At 43.5% G+C, this 13,919-nt stretch overlaps 1 protein-coding gene and 1 long non-coding RNA gene across 3 annotated transcripts in view; one reads left to right on the top strand and one right to left on the bottom strand.

Moving 5' to 3' along the window:
- Nucleotides 1–13,919, top strand: part of KCND2 (potassium voltage-gated channel subfamily D member 2) — a 395,949-nt gene that overhangs the window by 336,344 nt on the left and 45,686 nt on the right. The gene's annotated exons all lie outside the window — the stretch shown is intronic.
- Nucleotides 10,811–13,919, bottom strand: part of LOC142829369 (uncharacterized) — a 31,101-nt gene continuing 27,992 nt past the window's right edge. Inside the window, exon 3 of the long non-coding RNA XR_012903756.1 lies at nucleotides 10,811–12,263. This is a non-coding gene — a long non-coding RNA (uncharacterized LOC142829369). The remainder of the gene's footprint in view (nucleotides 12,264–13,919) is intronic.

The following is a 13,919-nucleotide window of genomic DNA, read 5'->3' as shown; positions in this document are numbered from 1 at the left end:
TATTTAAGACTAAAATCTCTCTTAACTAGAATCTTTTGTTCAAAGTAAATTTGTTACCACAGTCAATCTTCTGGCATGATTGGCTAGACTTTAGCCAGAAACAGTCACAGCAGAGCTCAAAGCACTGGGTTTCCTTGTCTTCTCAGTGAAAGATAACTTAAGGATTCTCACCATCTCTCACCAAAACTGGGGCTCTGAGAAGCATCTGTGTTCCTAGACTCAGCAGCGAAGTAACCCTACATTTCTCAAGGTATTCCATTAAGAACATAATCCAAGGGCACCGAAGGAAAGCTTTCATTAGCAATGCCCATGTTACATTGATTTTGTAGGACTTAGGCCAGGATTGGGGAACCTCTAGTCTGCGCACCACACACAGTTCATCAGGGTTAGCTGCTGGCAGGTTGCCAGATGGTTTATTTACCTGAGCATCTGCAGGAATGGCTGCTTGCTGCTCTCATTTTTTCCCAGGTGTCTGATTGGTGGATCTTGCCCTCATGCTCCTGGTCTGACTACCATGTCTGGGGTTAGGAAGGAATTTTCCTCCAGGTCAAGTTGGCAGAGATCCTTGAGAGTGTGGGGTCCTTCCTTTGCAACATGTAGCATGGGCCACTTGCAGGTTTAAACTAGTATAAATAGTGGAGTCTCTGTAACTTGAAGATTTTCTATCATGATTTGAGGACTTTGGTGGCTCAGCGGGCAGGTGTCTATTTCAGGAGTGGGTGGGTAAGATTTATGGCCTGCAGTGCACATTAGATGATTATGATGGTCCCTTAAAGTCTGTGAGTCAGCAACACAGTGAATAGGGAGAGAAAGACACCTAAAATGTGAATAATAAAAAGCCAGCATGCTATTCAGGCAGCCACCTGAATTAGCCAGTGGGAGATGCCAATGGAAGGAATGTGTCCTAAGTCTCCCCTTTCTCATGGAGTTGGATGCCTAAGTCCAGGTTTCAGGGAGGATCTCTCACCTCTGCCAATACACAGCTGGAAACTCTTATCTTGGAATCAGGTGGCTTGGATGCTTGCACCTGCTTCATTCCACACAAAACACCCGGTGGTGATGGAAGCAGCTACCTTCTGACTTTCAGTTCCCTGGTTGGAATACTCACCTGGGATATAGGAGACCCCAGATTCTATCTCGCTCTGCTTGATGGGGAGAAAGGATTCCAGAAGTGGAACTAAATTCTGGATGTCCTGTTGTGCTGGTCAGGTCCCTAAAGACAAAGCTATAGACTTACTCTTGTGTGTTCACTTTGGTCCAGTGGCTTTGTAAGTATTTATTCAAAGTAGATCAGTTTCAACTGGAAATAATGAGGAAGACTCACACCACACTATCCCACCATTCAGGTACATGCTTTAACCACTGGTCTAAGAAGTCATTAGGTGGGCACCATCTGCTCCTCTGCCAGATTTTGAATGGCACCTCATCTGGTAGGCAGCCTCTGAGCACACCTCCGGAACTGGGCCTTACAGCTGAGAAAGCAGATCTTTTAGAAAAACATTCACTCTTGACTTCTCTGCCAGCTTGCCTGCTGTTTGTGGATTGCACTGGGGCATAAGTGGGAGATGGGCATCCAGATACCTAGAGTGAGACTGAAAGTTAAGGAACTTTTACCGCAAAACATTAGGCACCAAATAAATTTGTGTGTGCAGGGTTAGCAGCAGCCACACAGGAATTTTGTGGATTGCAGTGACACCTAAAAATGGGACTTTCATTTCTAAATACTTTTGTGGATCTGAGCCTTAGTCTCCCAACTCATCATCCAAACCTGTTTGTGAGTTCATAAATGTCTTTATCCAAAATTACCAATTTAAAATATATAAATTATTGCAAGGTGCACTAGTTTTCACAGGCTATATATACCCTATCCAGCAGCTGGCAGGGAGAGGGTTAACTCTCTTTCCATAAGCAGAATAGCTCTCACAAGTGTCTGCTTTCATTACAAGGAAGGGAATGTGGCTGGGCTCAGCTGGGGTGAATGTCAGGAGAGACATTCCTCTTATAAGAGGCCTGAGCACTGTAGCATTCAGCCTCCTTCTTCCCTGGTTAGGGAGTTGTCCTAGGATGAGAGGGGAGTTTGGTTCATCAGAGCCCTAGTTTGTTTTTTATTGTGTGAACTCTGGCTGTGAGCAAATTTTTGCTTTCATTTTGCTAAGAATGAAACACGTGGGTTGTTTCTTCTTTCTTTGGCCCTTGGCTTATCTGACCTGGCATAGAGATCTATGGAAATAAAGAGGGAAAAAATGAACTAGATAAAGAGGAAGGTTTAAAAAACACCACTGAACTTTGAATTGCATTTTAGCTCATAATGAAAGTTTTGTCAAATATACTCTCCCTAGAAAGAAACACAAAGGAGACAATAAGCAAACCATTGAGGCTATGAGGCAAAACAACAATAGTCATTCTCAGAAGAAATACTGTAGTGACTGTGTCAGGAATGGAAACAAAAATAGTAGACTTTTAATGAAGTTTTACATCTGAACATAGCAAAGGGAGACAGCTTGTGCACAGCATTTTATGAAAAAAGGAACCATTGGCTTTAAGGGGACATTCTCCATTGTTATCTAGATTATAACACCTGGACTGAGTGATTCCAGGGAGTAGAGTAGTTTATTATTTTAATTCCCTTGAATATAATGGACTTAGTATTACAGTTAGGGAACATTTTGTTTCCTGAAAAGTTTCATGCCAGCATAAATCTCACATTGGCACAAACCATATTGTGTTTTTCCTGGGTTTGCCTGGAGGAGGAAGAGGGAAAAACATCCTGGAAATACTGTTTTCCATTGAGAGTAGTGTCAGTAAGTGACATCTTAGAGTATTTTAATATGCCAGCTGCTCAGCTTGAACTAATATTCCATTTCAAATCATATGAAAATCTTTAAAACAAGAACACAACAAACAAGGAAAAAGTCAGTTTGTGTTTGTTGATACTTGATTGTATCTTAAAAGGTGAGGAAATTCTGATTACGATTTCAAGATTATTGAAATACTATAATTAGAAGCTAACATAATAAGAAAGTACAATGATTCATAACAGATGTATTTATGGCAATTTGAACATGATTGTTTATAAGAAGAGACACTGAAATGTGATTGCAATAGAACACAACCCCATAGTGGAATTAGGTGCATATTTTAGCAGTTTACCCTTTTGTAGACGGCAAAATGAATACAGTAGTAACAAAACTGCATGAAATCCTAAATAGTTCCAGTTCCAGCCATTACAGCACTGAAATGCCCTATTGCAAGTACAGGCAAAAGCAATTTCATGGCCTTCAAAGTCTCTCACAGCTTTATGAAGACTTGAGATCAGTTGGATTTGGGTCAGAATTGGATTTGGGTCAGTAACTGTGGCAATCTCAGTTCAGTTTCCAAGAGGTATTGGTTTATATATAATAAAACAACACATCTATATTTGTAAACAGCTGTGGACATGCAAAATAGTAATGTATGTGGCTTGTGATTTTTTTTAAACATAATTTGACCTATTTGGCAGTTTGTAGTCAGGAGAACTTTAGAAGAGGAGGAAATGTGTTGATCAGGTTAGAACAGAGTAGTTTTAGCCTTACTACTCCATGTATTGAATGTAGTCTAATATACCATACTCTAAATCTGAGGGATCGGTTTATTAAGAAATAGGGTATACATGAAATTCCCACGAATCTGAAATACACACACCTTCTCTCTCTCTCTCCAACTATGGGGATGGTCTCCTAACTGTACTGAATAAGCACAGCACAGAACTCAGGAACTTAGAAAAGATTGCCCACAAACTTTGGAGAAATTCAGTTTGGATCTGAGTTAGGATTTGAACTTCATAGATCAGGCCCATTCTTAGTTATTATACTGGGGAGTTGGTGTACACAATGCATTTGACATATATGAGAATAGATATGTGGATGTAAATTTTTAAGGTGAACAAACAGCATATAAATAAAAACAAAATCAGTCTAGGGAAAGGTCTGTTTTTAGCTGTTGTAACCTGCATATGGAGTCAGCTAAAGTATGTAACAAGTCTTATCCCACAATGGAGAGACTTAGTAAAGCCTGGAACTGGCTTCTCTTGCTATATGACAAGTCAATTAATATTGACTAGTACCCTATACAAGACCCCACTTAGATACATCCTCTCCATTTATCTGCAAATCATAGATAGCTACTCTATACTCTATAAGAATGTTTTTTCAACCATTTTTGCACCCGCTTTATAGTACAGTAATTTCATCTGGATCATGTTTCACTACTTTTTATGAGAATACATTATGTGGCAAAGTGAAAGCCTTTAGTAAAGTTGAAGTGAATCACGTTTACCCCCCCCCCCCCCCCCCCACCCACCCACCCACTAGGCCAGGAACTCTGTCAAAGAAGGAACTAAGTTTGGTTTGTCATGATTTGTTCTTGACAACTCAATGCTGGCTATTACTTACCGATTTTAAGGTCAGAAAGGATCATCTAGTTTGACCTTCTGCACACTGGAGAATGCAGAACCTCGCCCACCCACTCCCATAATGGACTTCTAACATCTGCAGAAAATTCCTCCCTGACCCCAAATATGGCAGTTAGTTAGACCCTAAGCATGTGGGCACATGTCAGACACCTGGGAAAGAATTCTTAGTTATGACACAGAGCCGGAGGCTTCCTATGTAGTGTCCCAGGTGCTTAGAAAATGATTGTTTAATAATTTATTCCAGTATCTTTCCAGGTAACAGAGTTAGGGTCACTTGTCTATAATTTCTGAGTCCTCTTTGTTTCTTTTTAACAGCTAAGTGCTATGGTAGCCCTTCTCCAGTCCTCTCAGACCTCACCTATCCTTCATGAATACCGATAGGCACTAATGAGTTTAGAATGAATGAATTTTGTCAGGTCCTGCTGACTTGAATACAGCTATTCTTTCAATATTCTTTCATCTGTTCTTTCCCTTTCTGGCTTGTGGACAATTAATTTCTGGCAATTAATTATTTTAGTGAAAACTGAAGTAAAATAGACATTAAACACCTCAGTCTTCTTTGTGTATCTTTTATCAACTCTCCTTCCCTGTTAAGTAGTGAACCTACATTTTTCTTTGCCTTTTTCTTGCTCCCATGTATTTATGGAACTACTTCTTGCCTTTTAAGTCCCTTGCTAGATGACTGTGCTAGTCTTTTATACCGATCCTTAGCAATTCATCCATGTTTCTACTTTTGTAGGATTTTCTTTTTGATTTTCTGGTCACTAAAGAGCAAGAAATTAAAAGTCTACCTCTATTTCCTTTAAATCTGGATAGTTAGCTGTTTACCTTTGAGAAACTGCCAGCTCTCCAAAACTCCCTTATCCTTCCTTTCCCCCTCTGAGACCTTACTTACTAATTCTCTCAGTATGTTAAAGTCTGCTTTTTAAAATTTAACCACCTGAATAGCTCCACTGAAGTCCCTGTTTTCCTCTTGAAGTCAATGCTGCTGTTCCATGCATAAAGTTAAAATACTGTATGCTTAAATGCTTTCAGGATCAGGGCCATTAAGAAATATATGTTTTATTATTTTCTATTATTATTTAAACTGTGATGCATTCTAAAATATACCAGGAGCTTTCAATGCACAAAGGAAAAAAAGCAGATCCTGGCCCAAGGAACTTACAATTTAATGTATAGACCTTGCAATTAGATCTCTCTGGATGGATCCCTGCATTGAGCCCAATTAATTTTATGGTTTCTTGGATCACTTACAGGAAACAGCTTATACACATCCCCACAACTGTATTGTAAGAATAAAGTCCATCATTGACTATAAAGCACTGAAATATAATGGGCATTACTGTAACTATGGCCAGAAGTACCAGGTAGATAGCTATCTTGTAGGACATGGGGCATAACTTAGAAAGTGGATATAAATGATCAAAGCATATTAGTCGTCATGTAGCACTTCCAGAATGCATTTATATTAGAAAGCTAAGCAACAATGTCCATTTCTTTCTTTCATCCTAATTGTTGTTTCCCTATATAATGTGAAATGTTACCTCCTTTTCTCTTTGTTCAATTTGTCTGAGAAGGAAATTTTTAAAAAGGAACAACCAACCAAATACTTAGTTTTCAAAGAACCCAAACTATGCAGTAATTTTATTCCCCTTCCTCCTCATAAAAAAATGGTTACAATGATATTAAGTAGGAAAGCCCTTTTTTTGGTGAGGTGACTCTGTTCCACGAGAGTCCTATAGCATATTTTACAGAGTTACAGCATTGTAAATACTGATTTATTATCAAATGCCACAGGAGTCAAAACAAAATGTGCGCCCTGGTCCACACATTTTGAAATAACAAGCAGAGCGTCCACACTACCAAGACCTTTATTTTGAAATAACATCTCCTGTTTTCCACTCGGAATAATGCTTGTTTCAAAATTGTTTTTTTGAAATAGCATGAGTGCGGATACTCTGCTGCTATTTCAAAATAATTGGCCTCCAAAGGCCTTTCACAGCTGCACTTGTGGCCGCTGTGGCCACAGCTGACATCTCCAACGGTCCCCTTCTCCTGTGGAGTCTTTAAAGCAGCAGTCAGATGGAAAAGGGCTTGTGGCATGAGGAGAGCTTTGCCAGCCCTGTGCCACACAGTACCCATCACAGGAGCCTGTTGGACCAAAGTGCTCTTTCTGCACCCCCCACTGCTGCCAGCACTCCTGCAGAACCTTCGGATGCCCCTGTCCAGGGACGAAAGAGGGCACCACTCTGGACTGGTGCAGGGATCCTGAATCTGATCGAGGTCTGGGGCAAGGAGACCAACCTCCAAGATCTCCGCACAAGGAGGAACAGTTGGGGAAGCTGATGTCCACAGCCGGAGGGCTGCCAACCTGGCAGAAAAAGGACACATGCTGACCCTGTCCCTTTGGGGAATGTCGACCCCATCATAAATGGCTTTGCTGCCATGGGCTTCCCTAACTGTGGGGGGATCATAGACAGCATACACATCCTCATCCTGCCGCCCCAGCCACCGTGCCTCAGACTATATGAACAGGAAGGGTACTTCACCATGCTGCTGCAGGCCCTGCTGGACCACACGGGGCAGTTTACGGACATTAATGTCAGCTCGTTGGGGAAGGTGCATGACACCTGCATCTTCCTGAACTCAAACCTGTTCCAGAAGATGCACACCGGCACTTTTTTCCTTGACCATCCCACAGGGTCAGGGACATGGACATTCCCATGTGCATCCTAGGCGACACAGCCTACACCTTGCTCCCCTGGCTGATGAAGCCCTACACAGACTGTCTGGATCCCACCAAGGAGAACTTCAACTCCAGGCTCAGCAGGTGCCGTATGTTGTGGAGCGTGCGTTCAGCCACCTGAAGAGGGTGATTCAGGAGTCTCCTCACCTGCCTGGACCTCAGCAAGTGCAACATATTCTACATGGTGGCAGTCTGCTGTGTGCTCCACAATTTATGTGAGAACATGGTGAAGACTTTCCTGCCAGGGTGAAGGAAGAGGCTGATCAGCTGGCCAGAGCATAGGAGCAGTTGGACACCAGCACCATACAGAGAGCACATCAGGGTGCTGTACTATTCTGGGAGGCCTTGAGGGAGAGTTTCAGCCAAGGCCACCTGTGAGACTCTCCCCCAGACCTCTCTACTAGGGCCCCCTGCATTGCCTCTGTTTGTGCCTTTCCTCTCCCACCTCTCCCTTCCCCTTCCCTCCCTTCCCACCTTCCTCCCCTCCCCTACAGAGCAAATAAAAAAGCCTTTTTGTTTGGAAAACACAACTCGGTTTGTTTGTTTGGGGGATATACAACAGGGGAGGCACTGGGGAAAATATCTGGATAGGGAAAGGAGAGGAGTGGGGAGGGGGCTCAGGGATGGTGCTGGGACTGGTGCATGCCTCAGGTAGCTCGGGAGGCTTCAGCTCCACCACCACATGTTCTGGGACCCCATCGGTCCTTTGGGGGGGGCTAGGAGAAGTCAGGGGGGCAGGTGTAGGAGCTAGTTTGGGTGTGGGAGTTGGGGGGGCAGGAAGGGGAGATGGCTAGTGGTCTGCTCCATGCACGTGGCCATGCGCTCCATCACAGAGGAGTGCATGGCCTCGTGCTGGTGCACCAGCTGGTCCCACAGGGCCTTCCACTGCTCTTGGTCAGCCCAGTGCTTCTCTCAGTCGGTGGCCCATACTTGGCACTCCTTGTTGAGCCCCTGGATAAGATTAGAGGCAGGCCTGCTGGTCTTCACCTGGTCATTTCCTCCAGAAGTTCCCACAGAGTCAGGAAGATTGCATGGGAGTACGCTAACAGCTGGACCAGCTGTGAAGGAAAATGACAAGGGCAGGCATCTCAGGAGACACTGTGCACTGGCACTGGAGGTCTCAGTTCAGATGATGGCGATGCGCTGCAAGCTAGGCCATCTGTTCCCTAGATAGTGGGCACTTTCCTTTAGGGGCATAGACATCCCAGGGAAGTCTCACTAGCCCCATGGCCTGGGGACAAGTAGGCATGAAGAGCCTGCAGCTGGGAGTGGGGGACAGGGTGGCTCAGCTTCCTTCTGGGTCCCACTCATGCCAGATTGGCACTGGCAGCAACCTCACAGGGAGAGAAGTTCTATCCCTGCCTGTTGTGGCAGGGTGTTGGGGGAGATATCTGTGAGTGGCAGAAGCTGCTTGCTGGAGAGAGTGCTACTGTGGTCTCTTCCTGTTCCTCCACCTAGCAAGTTCCCATGAAGAGGATCAGTCTCCTCTGAATCACTACGCTTGACTAGGAGCAGATGCTACCTGAGTGCGTCATGAGCCTCTGTCATGTGTGGTCCCATGACCTCAGCCTCTTTAGTGGTGGCTTGTCATGGGAAGGTGTCCCATCACAGAGGCTGGAGTATGGCAGGACTCTCCAGGAACCTTGTGAGAAAGATGGAGGGGTTCCTGTGTGAGAATGTTATGGGGCTGAGTGCTCCTGACTGGTGCTTTATGTGCTCCCATGTGCACAGGCTGTTGTGCGACTCCCCCAGACTGAGAAGGCCAAGAGAAGAACAGGCTGCCCCACACAGCCTGCCATCTGCCCCGCATGTGTATAGGGTAAGTTATGAAATTCATCTGAAGTGCCTTCGCCGGGATTGTCTGAAGCCTGGGAGGCATCCTAGGAGGGAGGACTGGCTCCAGGGTGAGAAGCAACTCCTAGCTGGTGCGTATGGTATCCTGGCTGGCCTGCTCATCCTCCTCTTCCTTCTGCTCTTTGTCTTCCACAACCCTGCCCTCATGGAGGCTGATGCCAGACATGCCCTAGCTAGTCTCAATGATGATAGTGGAGAGGTGACCAGCTCTCCTCCCAGGATGGCATCCAGCTGTTCATAGTAGCAGCAGGTGTGAGGAACTGCACCCGAGTGTCCACTTTCCTCCCTGGCCTTATTGTAGGCCTACCTGAGCTCTTTTATTTTCATGCAGATCTGGTCGAGGGTCCGCATGTGTCCTTTTTCTACCAGGCTGGCAGCCATCTGGCCATACACATCTGCATTTCTCCTCTTGGTGTGGAGATCCTGAAAGCCCAGAATCTCCATACCAGTCCAGGCCAGTGCCCTCTTTTGTTCTTGCCAGTGGCAGCCAAGGGTGCCGTGGGTGTGCTGGCAGCTCTGGGGTGCTCAGAGGAAGCTCTGGGGTCTGACCTGGCTCCTGTAATGGATGTTGTGTGGCATGGGCTGGCAAAGCTCTTCTCATGCCACAAGCCCTTTTCCTTTTGCCTGCAACTTTAAACTCTGCAGGAGAAGGGGAGCAGTGGAGTTCTTGGGTGTGGCCAGAGAGGCCACAGGTGCAACTGTGAGAGGCTTCTGAAATCCAATTATTCTGAAATAGCAGCAGCTGAGCCTCCACTGACACTATTTCAAAATAGTAATTTTGAAATAAGTATTATTCCTCATGAAAACCTGTAGTTATTAGTTTGTAATAATTAGCCCGTCGTTTCGAAATAAAGATCTTGGTAGTGTGGATGCTATGCTTGTTATTTCAGAACCAAGGGAGTTATTTCAAAGTAATAACTTTAGACCAAGGCTAACAGATTTATTTGGGCATGAGCTTTCATGGGTAAAGAACCATTTCAAAGCTTATGCCCAAATTAATCTGTTAGTTTTAAAAGTGCCACAGGACTCAGAGACTACGACCACATCTGTGGATCAACTCTCCAGAGGTCGATCTTCTGGTGTTTGATTTAGCAGGTCTGGTAAGAACCCACTAAATTGAACACTGAGGCGCCACTTTTAACACCGGTCCTCTTACTCCTCACGAGGAATAAGGGAAGTCGATGGGATTGTTTCTGACATTGACCTCCCACTGTAGGTACAGCTCCAAAGTTCCAATTAAGGTATGTCCTCTCCAGCTATGCATTCAAAGTAGTTTAAGTTATGTATCTTAATTCGTACTTATCCCCTAGTGTAGACCTGGCCTCAGACACAGCTACCCCTCTGATATTTATTCTCATTGTCACCTACTTGCTAATGATGAGAATCCTTGAACTGCCAGTAAGTGAAAGATCTGTATTTCCAGTTCCAACAAGTACAATGCTGAAAATATAAGAAGAATGTTGGTGGGAAATAAGACTATGTTATTTTGAATATATCTTGCTGCACCAATGTTGTTAATGCGCCTCATGACATGTTGTGGTTTCTTATAGAAACAGTAGCTGTCTGTTGCAGATTGCCTTAAGAAAAATATACTATCTCAAACTTTGTCCACATCTCCCTTTTCCTTTCAATTCTGTATCTTGAAAGAGCTAGATAATCTAACCTCTCTGTGCATACATGTATGTGTATGTGTATGTGTATGTGTATGTGTGGTGACCATGTACGTAATATATACATAGTATTGTGACCACATAAGTAATAACTATTATGAGCAGAGCCCTTTGAACATTTTCTTTTAAGGTCGTAAGTAAGTTAGAGTTGCCATGGAAAAGATCCAACTTGTCCTCTGACATCTTATGTCATTTTTTATTTTGTTTATTGTTTGCTTAATATAACAAAGTGAAAAATTAATTTCCACCACATAGCATTGAACATCTGAGCTACAAGAGAAAAATTTATTGGAAAGATCATTAACTTTTGTACATGTTATGTATGTTCTATCAATAAATATCTAATCAAGCATTTATCCAGTGTTCATTACCATGGCATCAGAAATCCTGAAAGTAAATGTGACAAAGGATCTAGTTTTTAAAGTTAAAAATATATTTCACAACCATCATTTTCTTAGAACTAATAATGATTTTTTTCAAAAACACTTTTCCCTATCCTTCATTTTGAAATAGAATGAAAAGCACTTTAATTTTTGTCTTTAATTTCCAAATACCGTAGTCCAAAATCATGCCACATTAATATAGGGTATCTTTTTTTAAAATAAAATGTAAATAGTCCCCAAATGAAAACTTGGTGAATTTTAAAGGGTAAACTCAAACTATTTACCAGTCCTCAAGGCGACACAGTTGAAAGACATATTTAGTCTTAAAAATGCGTCTTAAACTTATCACCCACGGCATTTTAAATTATCTGCAATGTTGAGATAGATGACTAATTAGTGTCCACTTGCCAGTATTTAGTCATCAGGCAGCTTGGAAGCTCTAGGGAACAACTTTATAACAATTTACTGCATCCTCCTCAGACACGGAAACCATTTTGCAATTGTCAAATATAATTTGACGTCTCTATAATACTACTTCATGTTTGACATTTTCGTTCTGCTGTCAAAACAGTTTCTGTACTTCTCTAACGGATTTTTCTTAGCTAATCTCAAAAGGAAAGTATTAAACAATGCATCTTGCTAACACTAGAGAACTATGCTCATCTACTATATTAATTGGGCTGCTTATAACTTATTTGTGAATAAATAGTATCTAGGCAGCATGAGAGTTAAGACAAATGGGGAGTTCACAGTTCAGGACAGGCAGACATTCTTGGGTTATGATTCCAAGTTTGCTTTTAACATGCATAAGAGCTAGAAACATGGGGGGATTTTAATAAAATGTGGGATTCTGATCCATTATCTGCCTCCAGAAGCTGGCACATCTAGCATGGACCATTAGCATCTCTGCCTAACCTAGCCCCATATGTAAATATACTGATAATATTGCTATTCCTGAGGGTCTGGAAGCATTGCCAGAATTATGATTTTTAATTATCAGAACAGTACCCTGGTAAATGCACTTTAGAAATAAAATTAATAATAAACAAGCCAGGATTATGCATTCTTTGATGCTGACTGTACAAGCCACTCCTTCCAGATAGTCCATGTCAGTGTCTGTGATTTCACATAGGTACAGGACTCCATTCTTATGAAGCAGCCTGCAGGAATGAGAAAGTAGATCAGTGGTTTCCAATCTTTTTAACCCCAAGATCACTTTTTCAATTTAAGTGCAATGTAAGATCTACCTCAAACCCTAATTCCCTTGCTCCACTTCCTTCCTGCCCATTCTTTGAGGCCCTACCCCTGCTATACCCCTTCTCTGAGACCTCACTCTGCTCACTCCATCCTCCTCCCTCCCCCATCCTCACTCACTTGCACCAGGCTGGAGTAGGGGGTTGGGGTTCAGGTTCTGGTCTTGGGCCAATAAGTTGGGAGTGTGGGAGGGGCTCCAGGCTGAGCCCAGGGTGGGGATTTGAGGTCCAAGAGGGGGTTCAGGGTGCAAGTTCTGGGAAGGAGTTTGGGTTCAGGGGGTTCACATCTGAGGCAGGAGGTTGGGTGCAGGAGAAGGTTCAGAGCTGGGATGGGAGTTCAGGAAGCAGGCTCTGGCTGGGCACCGTTTAACTGACACAGCTTCTGGGTGGTGAAGCAGTGGGGCTAAGGCAGGCTTACTCCTGCCCTGGCCCTGCACCATTCCTGAAAGCAGCTGGCACGTACAGCAATGGCTCCATGGCACCATGTGCTGCCCCTCATCTGCAGGTACTGAGCCCACAGCTTCTACTGGCCACTGTTCCCCATTATTGATCAATGGGAATTACAGGAGTGGTGTTGGCAGGCAAGGACAGTATGTGGAGACCCCCTGCTCTGCCTTTCACAGGGGCTGCAGGGACATGCCAGCCATTTCCAGGAGCAGCAATTACCATAGGAATAATTACTCAAGTCATGACAGGCTAGGTATTTTAGAACTCACTATTCAAAGAATTAATTTTAAGCATAAGAGAGAAATGAAAATGATGACATGCACAGACCAGCAATAAACCAAAAGTAACACACTTTGCAAGCAGTAAAAGTAGTAACAACGACCCCCACATATGTGTTGGGTCAGGAGATGAGAGTGAAGGACAGTTTGGGTGTTTGTGGAAAGGACAGAGACACACACAGTGAGTGAGAGTGACAGAGATTTGCATTGCCAAACTTCATCTATCCCCTTCTGTGTGGAGATAAGATATAGAAGTGGGGGGAGGAGGGACACCCTGACATCAGCGCCCCAGCTCTTCTCCCTCCCACACCCTGCACAGCAAGCAGGAGGCTCCAAGGCAGAGGGCAGGAGCAGCATGACAGTGGGTGAAGGGGCAACTGAAGTGCCAGCAGTTGATAGCTTCCCAGCCAAACTGATCAGGATCACCTGTCAGAGGCTCCAAAATCTACTGATAGATACCAAACTACTGGTTGGTGACCACTGAAGTAGATCATAAACTCTTCAGGAAAGGTCTACATTACTCAGATGTGTAAGGCCTAGCGTGCTGTGCACATTCCTGTACTATATGTCAAAATGCTGATAAGGAAGTCCAGTAAATATTTTTCTATCAAAGCTGGTTTTTTATGTGCAAAATTGTCTTTTTGACTAAACACATTTATTTTGTGAAAATTTGCGTGAAAACTGCCCACTTTCCACAGGAAAAAATAGACTTTTCATCAAAACACAAAACTGACACTTTAGGGGTTGTCAGATGAAAACTGAAAAATTTCAGTTGAGAAATGCAGCCATAGTGCAATGGAGTAGTTGTTGTTTGATTTGTCATACCCCGATCTTTTCT

The sequence above is a fragment of the Pelodiscus sinensis genome, chromosome 1 (assembly GCF_049634645.1).
Source record: "Pelodiscus sinensis isolate JC-2024 chromosome 1, ASM4963464v1, whole genome shotgun sequence".
Classification (NCBI taxonomy): Eukaryota; Metazoa; Chordata; order Testudines; family Trionychidae; genus Pelodiscus; species Pelodiscus sinensis.
This window is presented reverse-complemented; position numbering and strand designations above follow the sequence as displayed.